This window comes from Zonotrichia leucophrys, chromosome 9 (assembly GCF_028769735.1).
Source record: "Zonotrichia leucophrys gambelii isolate GWCS_2022_RI chromosome 9, RI_Zleu_2.0, whole genome shotgun sequence".
NCBI lineage: Eukaryota > Metazoa > Chordata > Aves > Passeriformes > Passerellidae > Zonotrichia > Zonotrichia leucophrys.
The window spans coordinates 9,454,293-9,473,387 of record NC_088179.1 but is presented as its reverse complement, the minus strand read 5'-3'; the positions used below and the strand labels follow the sequence as shown (position 1 = coordinate 9,473,387).

General features: G+C 38.9%; 1 long non-coding RNA gene across 1 annotated transcript in view; it reads left to right on the top strand.

Annotated features, from left to right (window-relative positions):
• The window catches only part of LOC135451910 (uncharacterized), a 113,537-nt gene extending 96,846 nt beyond the window's left edge, over nt 1–16,691 (top strand). Inside the window, exon 6 of the long non-coding RNA XR_010441474.1 lies at nt 16,594–16,691. This is a non-coding gene — a long non-coding RNA (uncharacterized LOC135451910). The remainder of the gene's footprint in view (nt 1–16,593) is intronic.
• Nucleotides 16,692–19,095: the final 2,404 nt, after the last annotated feature.

Genomic DNA, 19,095 nt, shown 5'->3' with positions numbered 1-19,095 from the left:
TCTGACCCCTTCCTCCATGTACACATAATATAACCTAGGCTTTGTCTGAGCCCCTGCCAATCTTGTGTCTAGAATCAAGAGCACTCAGGGTTTACTTGTGTTTGCAATTTTGTGTTGAGAAAACCTGCTGAACTTGTTACAAAAAGGGAGTTACATTTAAAATATTTTATAGTAAATTGTACATTGCAGCTAATAAATGGGATGGATTGAACACTGGATGTAAGTTCCTCCAGGAAGGCCTGAGAGTACCCTGCCCTGCCTAGGGTCCTGTGAGGAGAGCCTTGTCTTCACATGATGGGGAAAGACGAAATTTTCAGTTCTCTTGCAGAACAGTTTTCTATTTGTCATCTAGATCCTGCCTGAACATATGGACTCTGAAGACAAAAGTAGTGATGCTGATAAATAAGAAAGGAACAGTTTCAGCCATGTCAAAACTACAAGGCTTGGATTATGGATAGAGGCAGTTAGTGTTCACAAGAAAATTAGGTGCTTTCAGGATGAGGTGGTAGATGAGTAGAATATATTAGGTTCTGAAACTTGAACTGAATTTTTAGACTTACAAAAAGGCACATCCTTATTACTTGAGAGTGCTATTGTCTGGTTCATTACCTTTTTAGTCCCAAACCTGACTATCTCCAGGAAAAGATTAAGGAGTAGTGCATGTTTAGGGGTCTTACAAAAGACTTTGTCTTAGAACAAAATTCTTCTGTACAGCTTGTCATTGAGAAAATGCAATCTGTAGCCTGCTTCTACTGATTTTAATGGCTATGAAGGGAAGTGGGTTGCAATGATGTAGAAAAATATCTATCAATATTTTGCTCAGTGATTTATAATATTTATAATATTTTTAAAATGTTCTATGTGGAAGTTGTAACTGTCTTTAATCTGATTGGATGGAAATTTCTTGACTTAACAGGTTTCAGAGGAAAGGCAAAGACATCCTGTTTTTTTCCACAGTGGGTGAATTTTTGGAAAGTTGAAAAAAGTTTGCAAAAAAGAAAATCTCTATGTAGTGTTTGGAACCACTGTTGCCTTTGAAATTGAAGCTAATAACAGTAAAAACAATAATGAAAAACCCTCACACCTTCAATATTTAAATGAAGTGTTTTGAAGCTTGAAGTGCAAATGTTCTGATTGACCCAAACTAAATGCTTCTGTTTGAGGATTGAATAGAAGAAAGAAATGAAAAGTGTTATAGTTAAAGAGTTTGATGTTGTAACTCTTTTACACAATCTGCTCAGGGAAATGTCTGTAAAAACTCAAAAATCTTGGCTGATCTGAATTCAGTTTCTAATTCCTAATCTCTATGAAAATGTAATCAGATGAACACTTGGTTTAATCAATTGTGGTATGAAACTCTGTGTTGAATTTGAGCAACATTTATTGATTTTACCAAAACCTTTTGGTCAGCTCCAAGCACTTCTCTGTAGTTTAATGTCTCAAAGAATTCTGATAGAAAATATTCAGCAGCTGCTGCTGCTTTGGTGGTATCTTTATCTGTTAAAGATGTTGAGGGTTCTGGTTTGATATGAGATAAGGTTCTTAGCTCACTAAAAGTGAAGTGAAAACTTATCATCTCTACACTGCACTGTAGAATATTTGTTCCTGGAACTCATTCAGGAAATCAGTTAAAAATGACTAAAAATCAAGTAGACCAAAACTGTAAAGAAAGGCTTAGTGATTACCTCTTCAAAATCTGCAAAACAGATGCCAAGTTAATTTATCTCTTCATATCTCCATGGAAGCTGATGGCCCTGGAGAAATGTTCAAGTTTTTGGTGGTTTAGGGGTATGTCCATTTGGTTTAGGTCTAAATCCTTTCCCTGATTGTCCTGCAAGGTGCTGAGCATGCCCCCTTCAAAAATCAGGCCCACATCTCAAAAAGTGTGCTCAAAGGAAGACACTTTTTAATGCTATGATAACAGAAGAATAAAAAATAAAGCAGCATGCTTAGAGAACTGGCTTGAAAGCAGAAGAAATCTGGAACTCACATTTTCTTATTATTCTTATTTAGAGTTTGGTCCTGTCTCTGAGGCAAAGTTCCTCCTATCCCAAGGCCCATCTTCAAGGTCATCTTGTCCTTCACCCCTCAGATTCAGCTGCCTGTGTAAATGCCCTGGCCCTGCTCAAGGCAGTGAGAGGCAGCTAAAGCTGCTAAAAAGCTCAAGGTGGGGGAGCATTGCTGGCAGATTGCACAAGAGCTTTGCTGTTTCCCTCTGCAGAGAGCATTCCTCCCCCAGAGCCCTGCTGGCCTGGCTGGATGCAAAGCTCTGCTCAAGGTCTCAGCACTGAGCAGGAGAGTCTCAGGTCTTCAAGGCTATTGGTGAAGTTAGGGAGATGTGGCTGAAGATCTGGTTTTGGTGCCTATTGCACGTCAGAAGACTTTGGAATGGTGATGTTCTTGAATCCCAGGCTAACCAATAGCCCAGGGTGTTCTTTCTTATGAGGCTTTCACTGGTTCTCTGCCACTGGAGAAATTAAGTGATTTTCTGTATCCAAGTAGCCCTGACTTTGCTGCAGCTGTTGTAGAAAGGAAAAATGATTTTATCACTGACTGGGCCATGTGTTTGCACAGCTGGTGCTTCCTCTGACTGTTGAGCTGTGATCATACCTTCAACTTCTACTTTGGTGGAGCTGCAGAATATGGGGAAATAGTTCTGGATTTTGCATCTGTGGTGGATCTTTTGTGACCTGAAGTCAGTGATTGTTTCAAGAACTTGCTGGTAAAAATATCAGCAGTGGATCTTCAGAGTAGGGAGGCAAACAAATCCTACTGATGGAACAGCATTGCAATGTAAGTTCATTTGAAATTATGTGCTTTGCTTACACCAGCCTCTTTTAAAATAAATGCTTTGCAAAAGGAGAGAAGCAGGAAGTGATGCAGTAAATGAAGCCAAGATACTTCACTTAGATAAATAGATATCATATTTTAGGGCAGATATTGACTTACATTTATTATGCTTCACTGACCTTGCTCCTTGATCACACAATCTGTGCTAATTGACACAAATACATTTCCTGTAAGTTAACTCAGAAAGCATTTGTCATGGCTAAGTTCATGGTAACACACAACAGTTGGTAGGACTAGCATTTCCACTTTGATAATGCAGTGACAGTGCATGTACATTTAATAACAGAATTTTGGTTCCTATCAAAATTAAATTTAGCAGATTTATTAGTTTGAAGAAGGATGTTAAACAATTTTCTTAGACTGCTCAGTACAAATCACTTGGAGGCTAAGTAAAAGTCTTTCCTAGCATGAAGAATCACACATTGTTTTGAAAAAGTGTTAAAATTCCCAGAAAATTCTGTGAATCTTTGGGTGAAGCAGTAAAAATATCTCGTATCTGTTAATCTTGTTCCCTCACTTACCCTGCTGCAGCGAACTGTCGAAGGTTATGTAAGAACAAGGCAACTTTCCTTAAAAAAACAGAATTTTCAGTGAACATGCTGGAGATCAGAGCTTGACTACTGAATCAGCTCTTCTGTCCAGGTTATACAGCCTGTGCTTTTTTTCTTATTTATTGGCTCCATGGGAAATAAAATGAAGAAACAGCAGCGTCACCTCTTTTGTGCTGTGTTGTTTCACAGTCCTGCCTATTTCTGGACTGTTTGGGTTCATTTTCTGGTTGCTCCTGCACCAACTTTGCAAATGAAAGGTTTATTAAAACCAGTGGTGCAAACCTTTAGGGCAAACAGTTGAAGTGCAAATACGTCGCTACATTTTGACATCCCACAGGTCTCTAATCACAACAGAATTGTGGTTTTTCTGGTTTAGTAGCACACCTCTGCACAGCCCACTAGTGGGCTCAATCAGGGGGAAAAACTGGATTTATTTGTACTGTTGCACTTGTAAAAAATCCAGTGAACTAGAAACCACCACTGTATTTCCACTTGCCCGAGTTACATTGTTCCAGAAAAGAGCAAGAGACAAGGGGACTTCTGTGTGTGTGAAATGTGGCAGGTTACTGTCATGTTTTCCTTGTAGGCATTTGCAGCGAAGATGAGCTGAGATTATCCACAAATCTCATTTCCCCTTGTCTCAGGCGGTATCAAGAGCCTCCTAACAGGATTACAAGGGCTTTGATCTGTCTCCTGTGCTGACTGCTGACCATGAGGCACTGCTGCGTGGCAGGAGGGATAAAGGAAGCTGCTGTGCCTGGCACCATGCATGCCCTGGCCTTTGTCTCACTGTGATGCTTTGACTTATCTTAGGTAACACTCCACGGGGAGAAAATTTGTCAGCTGACCTTTTTGTTGGCCAAACTCTTTCTTTCCCTATAAAAACAAATTTCAATAATTTTTCTGAAAGGACAGTAACTTGTCTTCCAGAGGAAACTCTTCAGCTTTAAGTGTCAGTTAAGCAATCCAGATCAAAGTGGCAAAATCTTCATTGAGCAAAAGCTGTGGCAATTGCATTGAACATCCTCTGGAACAACACAATACCTTTAATCCCCAGTAGACTTTGACTTGCCCCTGTAAAAATCAGATTTTCTTCTCTTCATAAAACCTTTATCAAGCTTTAGTAAGTGTCTGATAATAAAAGTGTTCTGTCACCATAACTACACATTTTTGTCCAGCCCAGAACCCATTTAGTCCCTGCAAGTGGGTATGAGAAAAGGCAGAGGCAGTCTTGGAGATGCACAACAGCACATGAAAGACAACTGAGCATGTTCACTGTGGAACATGAACCAAAATAGGTTTTGAGTTTTGAGAAAAGCATTAACGAATAGCAAATGTGTGAGAAATAAAAGGAAGCAAGGGGAAATTGCCTGGTGGTCATCAGTGCCCAGTATCTTAGGAGTGAAATGATGTGGAGGAATACTCTGGATAGGATGTCCCTGCAGTGCAGACAGATTGTCAAGCTTTAGCCAAAACTGCCATTGCTTCTGCAGCAGTACCACAGATTGGGGATGTCATGGGACGATTCAGGCCCATGCTTGAGCACAGCCCTAGGTCCCATTACCAGATGGAGGGAGATGATGTGGTGAATCAAAGATGTCTGTCTGTTGGTACATTCAATATTCTAACCCTCAACTCATTCTTTGATTGATTTTTTTTTCTTGTATTCTCTCAGTTAGCTCTGGGATCTGCAATAGCCCAGCCTGGGATGCTCCTGGGAGGACAACCTGTACTCAAGTCTCGATGGTGTGACAGCCCAATGTCCCACTAGGCTGCTTCTCCCACCCAGGAGCTCTGTCATGGGTGGGCTTGTGAAGAGCAGGGGTGGGAGAGAAGCCCAACATCCATGCTAGAGATTTCTTTTGTAGAGGGGCTGTGAGCTTCAGGACTTTCTTCCATATTTCTGAGTTTTCATGACTTGGAATGAGTCAGAAAATGGTTGCAGTTCTCACTTAGATCATGCCAATAAATTAGAAAATTTTTATAAACAATCATATATATACCATTTCAACCTTTTTGAAAAAATAAGGGAGAAAGAATAACATCTCTTGTTTATTCAGTGATTTTAGTTAGTTATACTGTTCAGTAATTCTTTAAATTTTCCTTTACAATGCTATAGAATTGCATTTTGGGGTTATTTTTGTTCACATGACTTCTGGCCAAGTACATCAGGATGTTTCAAGACATTCACCTTATGAATATTTCTCTAACTCACTCTGTAAGTGAAGATAATTTCCAGAACTGATGTTAGATTGGTCCTATAGAAATCTTAGAAGTGTTTTACTCTTTGCAAGCAATGCAGTGAGGAGTAAAATGAGAGTTTACCAGGCACTATATATTGATTTTATAATTTTTAATTGATGTAAATTAGGTATTTTCAATTTCCCCATTGAAACTTCACTACAAACGGGGATCTGAACCTAAGGTTTTAAAAGGCCCCGCTGTAAAATTTTAATTTGTGGCTGATTTCAAAGGGGTTTTTTGAATTTGAAGGTTTTTTCATCTTTTACATATGTTCTGTGCTAGAGAAAATATTGCCCACATCCAAATATGTTAAATTATGGTAGTCTTGTCTTTATGTACGCTGTTGAGCCCACCATTGCTGTGTTTTTATGCACAAACTGCAACTTTTAACTTTTAGCAGCTTAAAATATTCAGCTTTTTTTCTAAAAGTTATCTCAAAATTTATTGCAGAAAATCTAGCACCAAAGAGGTTGTGCTGTCACGTGGACTTGAAATACACTAAAATCCAGTATAATCTAAAAGTTTCATACATTACGCTCTTATCCTTCACTGCATTTCTCGAGGAATTTAATGTGAAAATAGCCTTTAAGAATGTGAAAAGTTAATATTTCTGCTAAAGGGATGTTTTCTTAAGCTGTGCTGTTTTGCTCATTGTGCCATTAGCATATTAATAGTTATGTATTTTAAGAACAGAAAAATACATGTCTCTGTATGATACAAGATAATGTGAGGAATTAAAAACAGTGGATTCTCTATCTTCCTAGCTCTAGGTAGCTGTAGCATGTGACCTAATTTTTGGTCCATGGCTATAAAAATACCCTCTCCTTAAAACATAGAGGTTACCTCAAATAACCCATCCTTACACAGAGTTATATTGCTGGCTTTCCAAATCATACAAATTACTCTGAAGTGAAAACCGCAATGGAAACAGTCCAAAATCACATTCTTGGCTCAGCTCATCATACCCTATGTTATTTGCCAGTTCCCTTTTCCATGAGCTTTTAGGATCACTTACAGCAATGTTTCTGTGTGTCACATTGAACACTCAAACCAATGTTATCTTCTCCACATTCATTAATTGCTGCTATCAAGAAGGAACAAATTATTGTAAATTAAATGGCACATATATAGCTTGAGCTTCTTTATTGTGCTAAAAGATGGCAGGTTTTATTGTGTTTATATGGTCCATGTAGTAAACATTATAAATCAATACTTGGAAAATAAATAATGTAATCAAAAGAATGGAAAACATTCTTGTGATATGCCACAAGCTGTTGTCTTGTTGCTCAGAGCTTCAGCCAATCACTCATGAATTTCTGGGCTGTTGAAGTGCCTTTGGGGGTGTTTCTTGAAAAGGGATTTCAATGCAAGACAACATATAAATAATCAGAATGTTGAATCTGCACAGGGCATGTTCCAGGAGAAGGAATTTCAAGGGGGAAAAAAGAGACAGTCCAAAATGTCTACATGCATGTAGCACTGGAGATGGTGATTCTGCACTGTGCATTCTGCAGGTTATGCTGTTCTGTTCAGTGCCCCATTAAAAAGATTGATTGCTCCATGATGACTTGGTTAGAAGAATCAGCACCCACTATTTGATAGGAGAAGGCCAAGGTGGACAAAAATTACTCTATAAGAGGAGAGGAAGGGAACATATCTGAATATCAAGGAGAAACTTTCTGATGTGTTCAATTGAGAGGATCCATACTGCTTAACACACTTAGCAGAAGCTAAGGATCAGATTATGATATCCTGCTGTACCTGACACATCCTATGATTCTTCCAACAAAGCTATTAAAATCCAGTTGGATTACAAAAAGAGGCTGTTATTCTGTAAAGGTAAGTGTATCATAATCTCACCATTAAATGGTAAATCCTCTGAAGAATTTTTCCTGGAGTACTTTGGAACAGATATGTTATTACTATTGTTCACTATACCCAGACAAAGTAAGGCTGAATTATAAAGACAACTACTTCCCCCTGTAGAGGCAGGCAGCATAATTCCAGATCCTGAAAAATGAAGCAGCTACATGTTTAATTCCCATGTTTGAGCTCCTCTTTATTTGTGGAAGGACAGATTAGTTGGTGATTTCAGCTTTGAGTGAGTGCATCAGCTTGCAGTGCAGTTTGTTCTGAGACTGCTCCTGCTTCAGACTAACGATGCATCAGTAGCTTTATGAATGGACTCTGCTGGCAAGTGCTGCCCTGGCTCATCCCAGGCTTACTGCAGCCTTTTGGTATCAGCCACTCATGGATGTTTGTACTTCCACAAACATTTGGATGATGACTGCCCTTCTCAATTTTTTATTCTTGTGTGAATATGGTTATTCATTCAGATGTAAAAATTTTTTGCTATTAAATTATTAATTAAAAGATTTCAGAAATGTAGCCTGGAAAAAAAAAACAAACCAAAAAACTGTATGATATGAGTGACCAGTTACACAGCATAAATAAAAAGTGGAAAAGTGTCCAAGTGAATATTTCACAAATTCTTTGCATAAAGTTTGTTCATCTACAGCCCCTTCCCATAGCCCAGTGAAGTCAATGAGAGTTTGGGGCTTTGGCTCAGGCACTTCAATTGTTTGTCCTACAATTACAATAACAAACGCAGCAGTAGTCTGTTTGCAAACAGCTGGTAATTGGAAAAAGGGCTGAAGTTGTCAGCAAATGTATTTGTCAGCACTGATTTGACCAGTTGTACACATTACCTTAAATGACATTTCTTCCCTTCCATGAGGAATGTGGAGTCTGTGTCCAACGAGTTTCCTCAGTGGCTGTCATGCAGTGAGCATGGCAATCTGTGGTGTGTACCCTTTGCATGTTAAATACCCTCCAGCACTTGCTGTTTATTATACAGGATGAATAGGCTGGTTTCCAATTCATTTGTCAAAAAACAGTCCTAGTAACACAGTAGTCATGTATGTGACAAGTGGATTTAGGGAGCTCTGTCCAACTTTAGATTTGCCTATTGATAACAGTTAAAGGTTTTCTTTTGGCAGGATGATGGTGGCACTTCTAGAAGAAAAATATCCCTTCATCCAAGCTAGGGTTTTGTTTGTTTTTTTGGGTTTTGTTTTTGTTTTTGCGTTTTTTTTTTTTTTCTAGGTTAAGAAACATCCTAGTGCACAGTTCTCTAAAACAAGTCAAGCCTGTGTAGAAGTCACCAATGCTCACAGAGGAGTTGGTTGAATTCCTGTACTTTTTTACATCCTTTTTAGAGGCTCATATATCTCCCCTGAAGTTATCTGTGTTTCCAAAGGTCCCTCTGCTTGAGAACTGTGCTGAGTGTCTGGCTGCAGCAGAACCTCCAATGTGGAGCACAGACAGCTCCTTGGCCTTTGTGATGTAAGTGCTGCTGTTCTTGCACTTTCTCACGTTTCCCTTTCAAGAGCCAGCAGCTATCACATCAGCTCATGGCCAGTCTCCTGTTTACCACACTCTGTGTGTGGATACCTTCCTTTTTTATTTTTTTTTTTTAGTTTTTTCTAAGAAAGTAATAAAAAACACAAACTCTAGTAACCAGTCACATTTTTCAGCTGACATAGGGTCATTGTTCTGGTCTGAAGTTTGTATGTTCTTTCTCATTTATGGTTTGTGGTTGATTCACAGGTACTGATAGTAAATGTTCATGGATGACTTGTTAGTCATCTCTTGGTTTTTGTGGTTTGTTTGTTGTTTTGGGGTTTTCTCCCAGCTGTATTGCCATCTACCCCTGTCCATGTTGTCTTCTGTTCTTTTTGCTTGTTTGCTGTATTAATCTCTGAGCATGTGCCTCTGCTCAGCCTGGACATTTCTGTATTAAAATTATGTTGGCATGCTGTTCCTTCTAAAATTGCCTATTTCTTTTTGTGGCCTACAGATAGGAGTGAAGGCAGGGGTCACTGGTGGGTGTGCCTCAGCCCTGGCCTGTGTGTCTCATGCTTCCAGTACTCAGGCAGTTGTAAAATCAAGTACAAATACATTCCAAATTAAATGGAAATACTATTTGTACTGTCATTGACATATGAAGAAAAAGCAAAGCATAAAATTGAATTAATGAAGTTTTTTGTGACGCAGAGCAAAGAAATGGATGATACAAGAGCAGTTTTGTTGGAAATTATTGTTGTTCCCTGTAGCAGAAGGAAAGGCAGAGAGCAAAAAGCTCTTATTTCTCCTAATCTTAGACAGGCCCAGATTTGGATTCCTTTGGTTAGATAGGAAAATAACAGGATGGAGCGAAGTTATGAATCTTGCTACTCTCCACTGCACTGATAGGGTGAAAACATACCTAATAGGCTTCATGGGAGTGAATCCCCTTCTGTATTTCATGCTTATTCTATTGTCACTTCTTGACTGCAGCAGCTGCCATGGTTTATTGCACATCCTCTTTGCTATAGTTCCCTTTCCCTGGCTTTTCAGACTGTGGCCATGCAGGTTGAAAGGGAATTTTGCCTTTACAGCATTCCCATAATGGATTGAATAGTCTGAAAGCACTCAAGAAAGTAAATGTCCTACATTAATGTATAGGCAAGGTGTCTGTAAAAACATTACTGGTTTTGCAAGCATGAATTTTGCAGTCATCAGGTTAATCAGCAGTTGATGAAATTAAATGGTGAAATGCAGAAATATCAGCAATTCATTATGATGCTTAACAATTAGGAAAACAGCCCATGAGATGCATATTGGATCAGTTGGGCTGATGGCACTGTTGATGATACATTACCAGTCTAGTGCAAGGCAATTCTGTCTCTTTTGTGTCTTTTTCTTTGCCCTAATATTGTGTGCGCTTTCCTTTATGCTCTTTGCTTGTTGTTTGTAGGCTTCTCTTTCGGCTGTTAATGATGATACTTTACACTGACAAATGTTTCATTATCTTCAGCCACCAAACTGTGATCCAGAGCACAGCCTGGCTCACCACAAACACCCTCACCAGGATCCTTAAAGAGCAATTCCTAAAGTGGGAAATGGAAATCCTGAAGTCAAAATTCTCTCATCTCCACATGTCCCATTATCACAAATTGAAGATGGTTGAATATTATTCTACCAGTAATCATCATGTCAAGGCTAGAAATATTCTATCCACAGGGAGCCAGTGGATACTATGTTTTTTAAAATATTCTATATGCATGATAAGACTTTCTTCTCTGTTGGCTTGCTAATCGTTTTGACTATTTCTTTTGAAGTAAGAAACAGATGGCAGCATTCACTGTAATAAGTGCAGAAAAACATGCCAGCCAATTAGGGATGTTTCAACTGACTGAAAACCTGGATCCTTTTCCAATGTTTTGGTGATTTTTCCCTCCCTCTGTATGTCTAGAGGAAATTTTTATTTATCATTTGTTTATTAGAATAATAAAATTAGAGATTAGAGGAATCTTACATCATTAAACCTCTAGTAATGAACCTAAGAACAAAGAGCTGAAATACAATTTATGGATTCTTTTGTTTTGTAGAGGTTTTTTATCTGCCAGAAGATTAAAAAAAAAATACCCAAGTCAAATACCCTTGTTAATGTGAACTCCACCCCTCACTTGAAGGACCAGTATAAACTGTATCTGTATATGATTCTAAAATATTTACTATTTTTTCAAACTCTGCTTCATTCAAGAAGCTAATTTTAAAATATTGTAGCATTTAAATACCTCCTTTATCAATCCCTAATGTTATATCCCTGAGATTGTGATTCCAGCAGTTCATTTCTCACCAACATTTTGCAGGCAAGATACGCCTTTCTCACTTCCTCATCAGGGAAGGTTACTGTCCTCTCATTTCCTACCAAAATCAGGAAGAGTTTAAGATATTTTAGATGCCTCAGAAAGAGATTCTTCTTTGTCTTGTGCTATGAAACTGAAATTAGAGGTCACTGCTGAAAATGCAGGTCACTACAGCTCTGCTCCTTAAGCACCTGTTAATGCCTTTATCCCTTTACAGCATTCAGTATTATTGAGACTATATAAAAACGGGCATTTTGGCTTGTAATATGTATTTTAGTCCCTTATTGTGTAGTGCTTTGATCATTTTTTTGCTAGAGATTTTGTAGTCCTGTCCTCACTTTCTCACTGTTTCACTTCAGGAATAAAACTATGCAGATTTCAGTGCTTCAGGATTTTCAGTCCAACTTCTAGGTTTTTTAGATTGTATTCTACTGCTCTCTGTTACAACATTTATATTCTTGAGATTACACCCTCTAAATGTCTACTTTAATACCATTATGTGTATTTTTCTACTAATCATTTGGAATCACTCTTCTTCAATGACTTCTCAATTGTAGTCAATGAGCTTCTAAGGATGTGACTAAAAGCAAAACTGGTGCCACTTATTAGGGTCGATTTAGCCAATGAAAGATGAAATTCTGCTTCAGGCAGTAAAGCAATTTTCAAAGTAGCATACTGGCTTTTATCAGGTTTAGTCTGCTCTTCCTAAATGAAGAAATTCAGTCTGTTTATGGGTGACTATGGTCACTCTGGGATGCATTTGGTGGTAGTTAAGAGTAAAATACTGATTGTTCTTCAAAATTAGAAACAATTGGTAGCTCTGCAGTGATGATTTAAATTTCTTTTTAAAATTCTTTCAAACCACAAAGCTGTGTGTTGTTCGGTGATTGAATGCATTTGAACTTATGGAACTTTTCATTTAATGTTGCTCTCCATTGTTTTTGGCTAGAGCCCAAGCCTCACATCTTCCACTTGCAGGAGTCCTTTCTGCAAACTCCATCCTTTGCTGAAGCCTCAGTGTAACATGAGACCATCCCTGTTTCCCAGCAGGCAGCACATTAAAGGTCTGCCTGGTGACCAGCTGCAAAGACAGGTGTTTTCTGCTCCTATTTTTCCTTCTCCCTTTATTTGGTCTTATAACTTCCCTAACACACTGTCAATTCCCGGGTGAAATGAATGATTGAAATTTAGAAGCTTGGAAAAAGTTCTGATTCAGACAGTGTGGAGCTGGGGATTTTGGTCTAAAGTTGAGTGTTCTTAACTTCTTGCTTGCCACGTTTTCTTTGGGCTGGCAAGAGGCTAAGCCAGACTGGAAATGCAGCTCATAAGGATAACTGCAGGGATCACAGGCATTGAGCATTTATCTTTCCAGGGCACTTAGCACTTAACAGCATCAAAGTGCAGATGCTGCTGGAGCCTCAAGGTTTGGGTATGGCACAATCATACTCTTCACACAAACAAGTGTTTCCACGTAGAAATCTGTGTGAGACTTTAGTGCACCCCTCACTGGTATCTGTCCCATACCCATGCTGGGTCTGCCTCACTGCAGTCACAGCCTGTGTGAATCACAGATTATCTCTGTAGTGTTCACACACCTTCAATAAGAATAAGTAAGGCCTGAGGAAGATGTGCAGTGAGATTAAATCCAAGACTCAGTCCAGTTGCCTGCTCCATTATTGATGAAATGTAACTCTTCTCCTGCTTTTGTCACTATTGTACACTCCCAATATTCTGTTTAAAATCTAATTTAAACCATAGGTGCCTCTGCCACAGTCCATTTCTCATGCTTGCCTGTACGGTACTCTGGACACCTCTAGTGTTCTACTGGTAACACAGAATAACATATTTTAGGAGCAGATTATTTCTCAGAGGACAGCAACTGCTCTAACAGCAAAGAAATGACACCTGGAATTCAAACTAATTCATAGCTTTAACTTTTTTACCAGTGAGATCAGCTCAATCCAGTAATGCTCTATCCATCACTTAACATATTTCTGGGTAAGATTTAACACTCTGCATCAGTAGTTTTTCAAAGTACTTTTAAGAAAAAAAATCAGTGGTTATGTTCAGTCAAAATCATGGTAAGGCATCAATAAAAGATGGAGTGAAACTTTTAAAGCAACAAGGATTTTTTTTTTTTTTATAATTAATACTTAGATGTTGTAAACTGGGCCTGCTACAGCTAAGTGTTGCAAAGGTCTGAATTGTGATATTCTCAGCAGATGACTATTTCCCACTGAGTTGAAATAACTTGTTCAGAATTCCTGTGTGTCCGTATTTTTCCAAGTCATAAAACAAACCCCTTTGGAAAGTAGAGATGGATCTGCTGACAGCTGTTGAGTTGATTCTTCACAGCTGCTAATTATAGCATGGCTGAGTTTGCAATAGGGCATCACACAAAATATTTGTTTTATCTCGACTGATAAATATTCCTGATATCAGACTGATAAAGTCTGATAATGTGGAGAGGAGTAATTATTTTCTCCCCTGCTTATAATGTACAAGAGATAGCAAGAAAAAAGCAAACCTAGTGAGGGTAAATGTCTTTTGGTATTTTTGAGGATCTACCTAAAGACCGGGGTCCCTGAGATGATTTGTAGTGACCTTTTGTAGTTCTGAGAAAACCTTGTTCTTTATTTTACCTTAAAGAGCAGGGAAACTGGATGGGCATTAAGCAACAAGTCCTTCTGGTTTCAGAAGAGATTGGTTGAGCTGAAGAATTGCAGAATTTATCTAAGCATTGGTTAACCCCATTAAAGCGAGTTGTTAATTTAGTGGGATACGAAAAATGCATGAATATGCAGTGCTTTGTTCTATGTTCCTTTCAAATCAAGGGTTTACTCCTTTGATTTTGGCCATAGCTATGGCTTGAGACTTCCCCTCAGGCTTCAAGACTTCAAATTTTGATTTAGGGTCTGGAAGTATCTTGGCAATGTTGATGCTGACTTTGGGATGAGTTGCGGCACCACAGCAGCTATACTACAAGAAAGTCACACGACCTCTCTGTGGCCATGCACTGAGGCTGGCCCACAGAAGGGTGTCTTTAAGTCCAAACAGCCATTTATCTTAGGCTGCACGTGCAGGAGTGTGCTCTTGCACAGTAAGATTTCATTTTGACTCTCTTATGCTGATATGCTGTTGGGTTTCAGTGAGGTTTCATCCAATACTCCTTTGCCTGTTATGTGCAGAATTAATTTCTGATAGACATGGAAAGATCCATGTCTATTAGGGCCTGACATACTCGACTAAAGAACAGACAGAGAAAAGGTAAAACTTTTGAGACATAGCTAATAAGGTCTGCACCTTCCTTCCCCCACTGGGAAGTCCTGGAAGAGGACTTGAAGCCTTGAATGGACTGGCAGAAATTTGTATAAATGGATTTGCCAGAAGCATAGAAAGTTGTTTCATAGCTTGTGACTTATGAGGCATTTGGAACACACTACAAAATTTCAAGTGTGTATGGCCATACTTTCTGTATAACAAACCCTGTGAACCTCCTACCCTGCTGTGTTGAGAATTGAGAGCAATGCCAATCTTAAGATCAATTTTCAGCTACTGCCTCCTTTTGAGCCTCTGATAGCATGAGAACATGGGCATGAACAAAAAACAGTGGGGTTGGTATGTTCATGTGCTCCCTGTAAGCACATCCTGTGCTGCACCTACTGTAATCCTGAGTTCTGCACAGAAAAATGCCTGGCTTTGTTACAGCTGCAAAGGTATTTACAGGTAAATCAGAACAGCCTTGGCTCTGAAAGACACAAGGATGTTTCTTTGTGAGGGAAGCCCCTAAAAAAATTAAATAAGCAATCGTCTCTAGAGTACCATCACAGAATGCATTAGCTAGCAAAGGCAGCCATGTCAGAAATAGTGACAGAAAATAGATAGCTTCTGAGAAAGTGAAATGTGTTTAAGTTCTTTCAAGTAATAGGGGATTTGCTTTCAGCTCTGTGGGAAATACAAGGCTTGTTAAACATCAGATATGAGCTGAAGCTACAGTAGAATCTATTTGCATTTCTGTATTTGGATTTCAAAAAAAATTCCAGAGAGTTTGTAACTAGGGACTTCTATCAACTTGTTGTTAATGTGTGACACTTATATATAAACACAGGATAAGAAATGGAACTAAAAATGAATTTAGATTCTGCAAATTGACAAGATACCATGTATCATCCAAGTTACAATATTTATTTCTGTATGTTTTAAGTAAAAGCAGCAAAGGCAAGAGAATAAAAATTTGGATAACCCTCTTTAATAGCAGGCTAAGTTAGATTGAATTAAACTTTCAGTAGGCTGGTGAATATATCCAAGGTTACTGTGGCTCAGCCAATTTGCAGTAGCTTGAATTCCTTGCATCATCTGGCACATGTAACTTTTTTGTTTTGGGTAGCAGGAAGCTGTTGGCTGCACAAATCACAGATATCTCAATTTTTACAGACTAATGGTATTTCTGGACTCCTCTCTACAAAAGATAGAATGTGATATTCCTTCATGGAGATTTTGGCTTATGAAGATACAGCTGTAGAAGTATCACTTATACTTTCAGCTTAAAAGGACCCAATTCTGCAAATCATGTTCTGTTAGTTCTTTTCCAAGATATCTCATTGACATTTCTTGTTGTGTTTTTCCACACAAAAAATTTTACTCCAAATCTCAGCCCTGTACTGCACAAAAGCTATGCATTGAGCTGGCACATCTTTCTTTTGAAAGCATTTGTAATTTCATTTTTGCCCTGTAAGGAACATTGCTGCTATGAAAAACAACATCTTCTCCAAATGTAGTTCTCACCACAGCATAATAACTATAATCCCAGCATCAGATTTATCATGTTTTAATTTGACCAGATATGTCAGTAGTTTAGAGGGTTTTGCACTAATAAATTGCTTTAGGTTAATGTGAAGTACCTTCAAATCATTGCAGATTTCATTGTGGAAAATGTTTTCCAAAACTGCATATCCTAAATGGCTGCACTCCAGAGTCTGAAATTCAAATCTCATTTACCGTAAATGACTGGAAACCAGATGATGTAGAAGGTTTTTCTAACATACTTAATAGAATATAGGGGAAAGGGGCTGATTTTTCAATCCCTGTGTAATGCAAAGGGGTTTATTCAAGAAATTAGCTGTAAATAAAGGAAATACTTGTCAGATATTAATTGGGAAATGTGCACGATAATTGAAGGCAGTACTGTGAGATTTGACATTTTCTTAAGTAGTAACAGGATATAGAGCTCATGTTGTTGCTTCTGTGTCATTTAGCAATCCCTTTCAGGTGTGATTGCAGAAGGGCTCAGTGCTGGTCTGAAACCTCAAGTTACAGAAGCCGAGTGGGAAGAGAGAAAGAGTTAAATGGATGGTGAGTGCTTTTCAAAGCCCACATATGGGCCCCTAATGGGACTTGTGTACATGTGGGTGGGCTCTAACCTAGGAGTTTAATGTTCAGCTGGAAAATCGATGCTCATTATCCATGGTCCTCCCTACCCTAAGCCACCACCTGGGAATCAAGCAAGTACCTAAAAAAAGAAATCTGGAGTCTAAATATGGGCTCTTGTTTTCAAAACTATGTATTGACTTAGATAATATCTGTTTGAGTGGACTAATAGGCACTGTTTAGCTCTACACACTTTCAGTATGCAATTAAAAATACAGTAGCTTCCATCCTAATTTTGGTAACTGACAGTTACAATTATGAACATTGAGAGGAATAATATTTTGCAATAAAGAAGTTTTTCTTTATTGCTTTGGGGGGAGTTATTTATCCATCTGCTGCATCTCGTGGCAGTCATTACTTCCCCCATTCACACAAAGGAGCTCCTTCCAGTTTCCTCCAAAGAAAAAGTTTCTATTTTGAGGAGAAAGAAAGCAAGCAAAATAGAAGAGAGAACAAATGATGTCTCTAAATATTAATGAAGAACTTGTAGTAGGTCTTGCCAAATACTGTGGACTAATCAGGCTCTTGATGGGCCACAGAGTTCCCATTGCCACAAGTAGTAGACTAAGAAACTTGGATTCCATTTCTGTCTTTGCCATTGACTGGCTGGTGTAACCCTTGGCCAGACATTTAATTCCCCTGTGGTTTTGTTTTCCCTATTACACATAGCCTGTTTTGTCTGTTTGGTTTGTAAGCTTGCCTGGACAAGGATTGTCTCTGGTGATGTTTGTATAATGCCAGGCTGACAGGGCTTCAGTCTTGGCTGGACCTTTGACGTGCTATCTGGGTATAAAATTATTGTCATGTTAGTACAGTTAGCAGTTATGCCAGTTCATGTTGCACTGACAGTTTGCTTCTTTGACTCTTGGTAGTGTAGGGGAACTAATAATGGGTCTCTGTGTATTCCCACAGCGGGCATTATTGAGCTATAGAAATAAAATAATCATAACAAAGAATTAGTTGGAGCCTTCTGTGCAATCCTGGCACCATTTGGGTTATAAAAACTCTTCCTTTCTTTGGGCTGAGTCACTTGTGGGTAGAGATTGTCATGCTTTGAATGGGAGCCAACCTCTGCAAGAATACCGAGTGACTGTGGCAGGTCACATCCCTTGGGTTAAACACCTCTTTTCAGAGCCATGGCACTTGCTGGCACTGTGGGGATGTCATGGGCTGGGTGTGCTCAGACACTGAATTACCCCAGGTCTCAAGAGCTCTCCTCTGGGCACAAGAGGAATCCCACTCCCTTTGCATGGGAATGTAAAGGGGGTGGAGATAAACGAGATGTCACACTGTTAGATTGGCTACAGATAAGAGGTTTCTAGGATCAAAGACACTCGTGGCAATTTTATGAGTACAAATAAAGTCAGAGGAATATTCCTACAAAGACTCAATGTGCTTAACTGTGTCCTAAATGGCTTTGTCCATATGCCTCTCAACTTTTCAAATGCTGCCCCACATGGGATTGCTTTCACAGGCCCTCTGAATTCAGCCCTGCTGGTACTCACTTGTACTGCTGCTGTGCAGTGTGGCAACCAAGCATGAGACCATCCTTTTGGGCTGTGAGCAGGAGATGTTCTTTTCTGCCCTGAGACATGAACAGGCAGGTCTCTTCACCCACTGCATTTTAAGGTGTGCCTTTGAGAGCTTTCAGAAAGGGGATGGGAATAAAACTTAACCCATAAATGGAAACCCCCAAAACTTTGGCCTAGGGGAGAAGCTGGCGCTGTTCGTAAGTAGAAGATTCTGAGGTGTGACTTTAGAGATTATGTCTGTGGCATACTTTTCACCAAGGCAAGTGGTGAGCTGTCCTGGCTGTAGCAGAAGCAATTTCACAATACTCATGGAACAGGAATAGCACCAGGGGGAACAGTGTAGCAGGTAAGAAAATTGCCTTTGTTTTTAAGTAAGTCTGACTTTGATAAATATATTCTTGAGCAGTTCAGACCTTACACATTAGATAAATTATCATGATCAGTTTGGCATGTTCCAGTAAACAGGTACCATGCACTATTGATAAGAACAGTTGTAATCTGGGGAGTAATGGATCATGTCTGAGTAAGAGATTATTATGGTCATCTTTTGGGAATATGTAAAATCATGAAATTTGAGAAATGCATATTTGTTCAAACTGTTACAAATGGTGGCTTTTGCTAAGTATGAGGCAATTCCTGTTGCTAAAATGTGTATTTGTACTTGAAGTTTTTCCACAGCAGCATGGAGAATTAAATCTCTTATGGATTATATTGACTTAAATTACATTAATTTAGGTAAAAAGTATAGGCCTTTACTTGTTCCATAAAGGTTTGAAACCCCTTGTAGCACCCCATGAA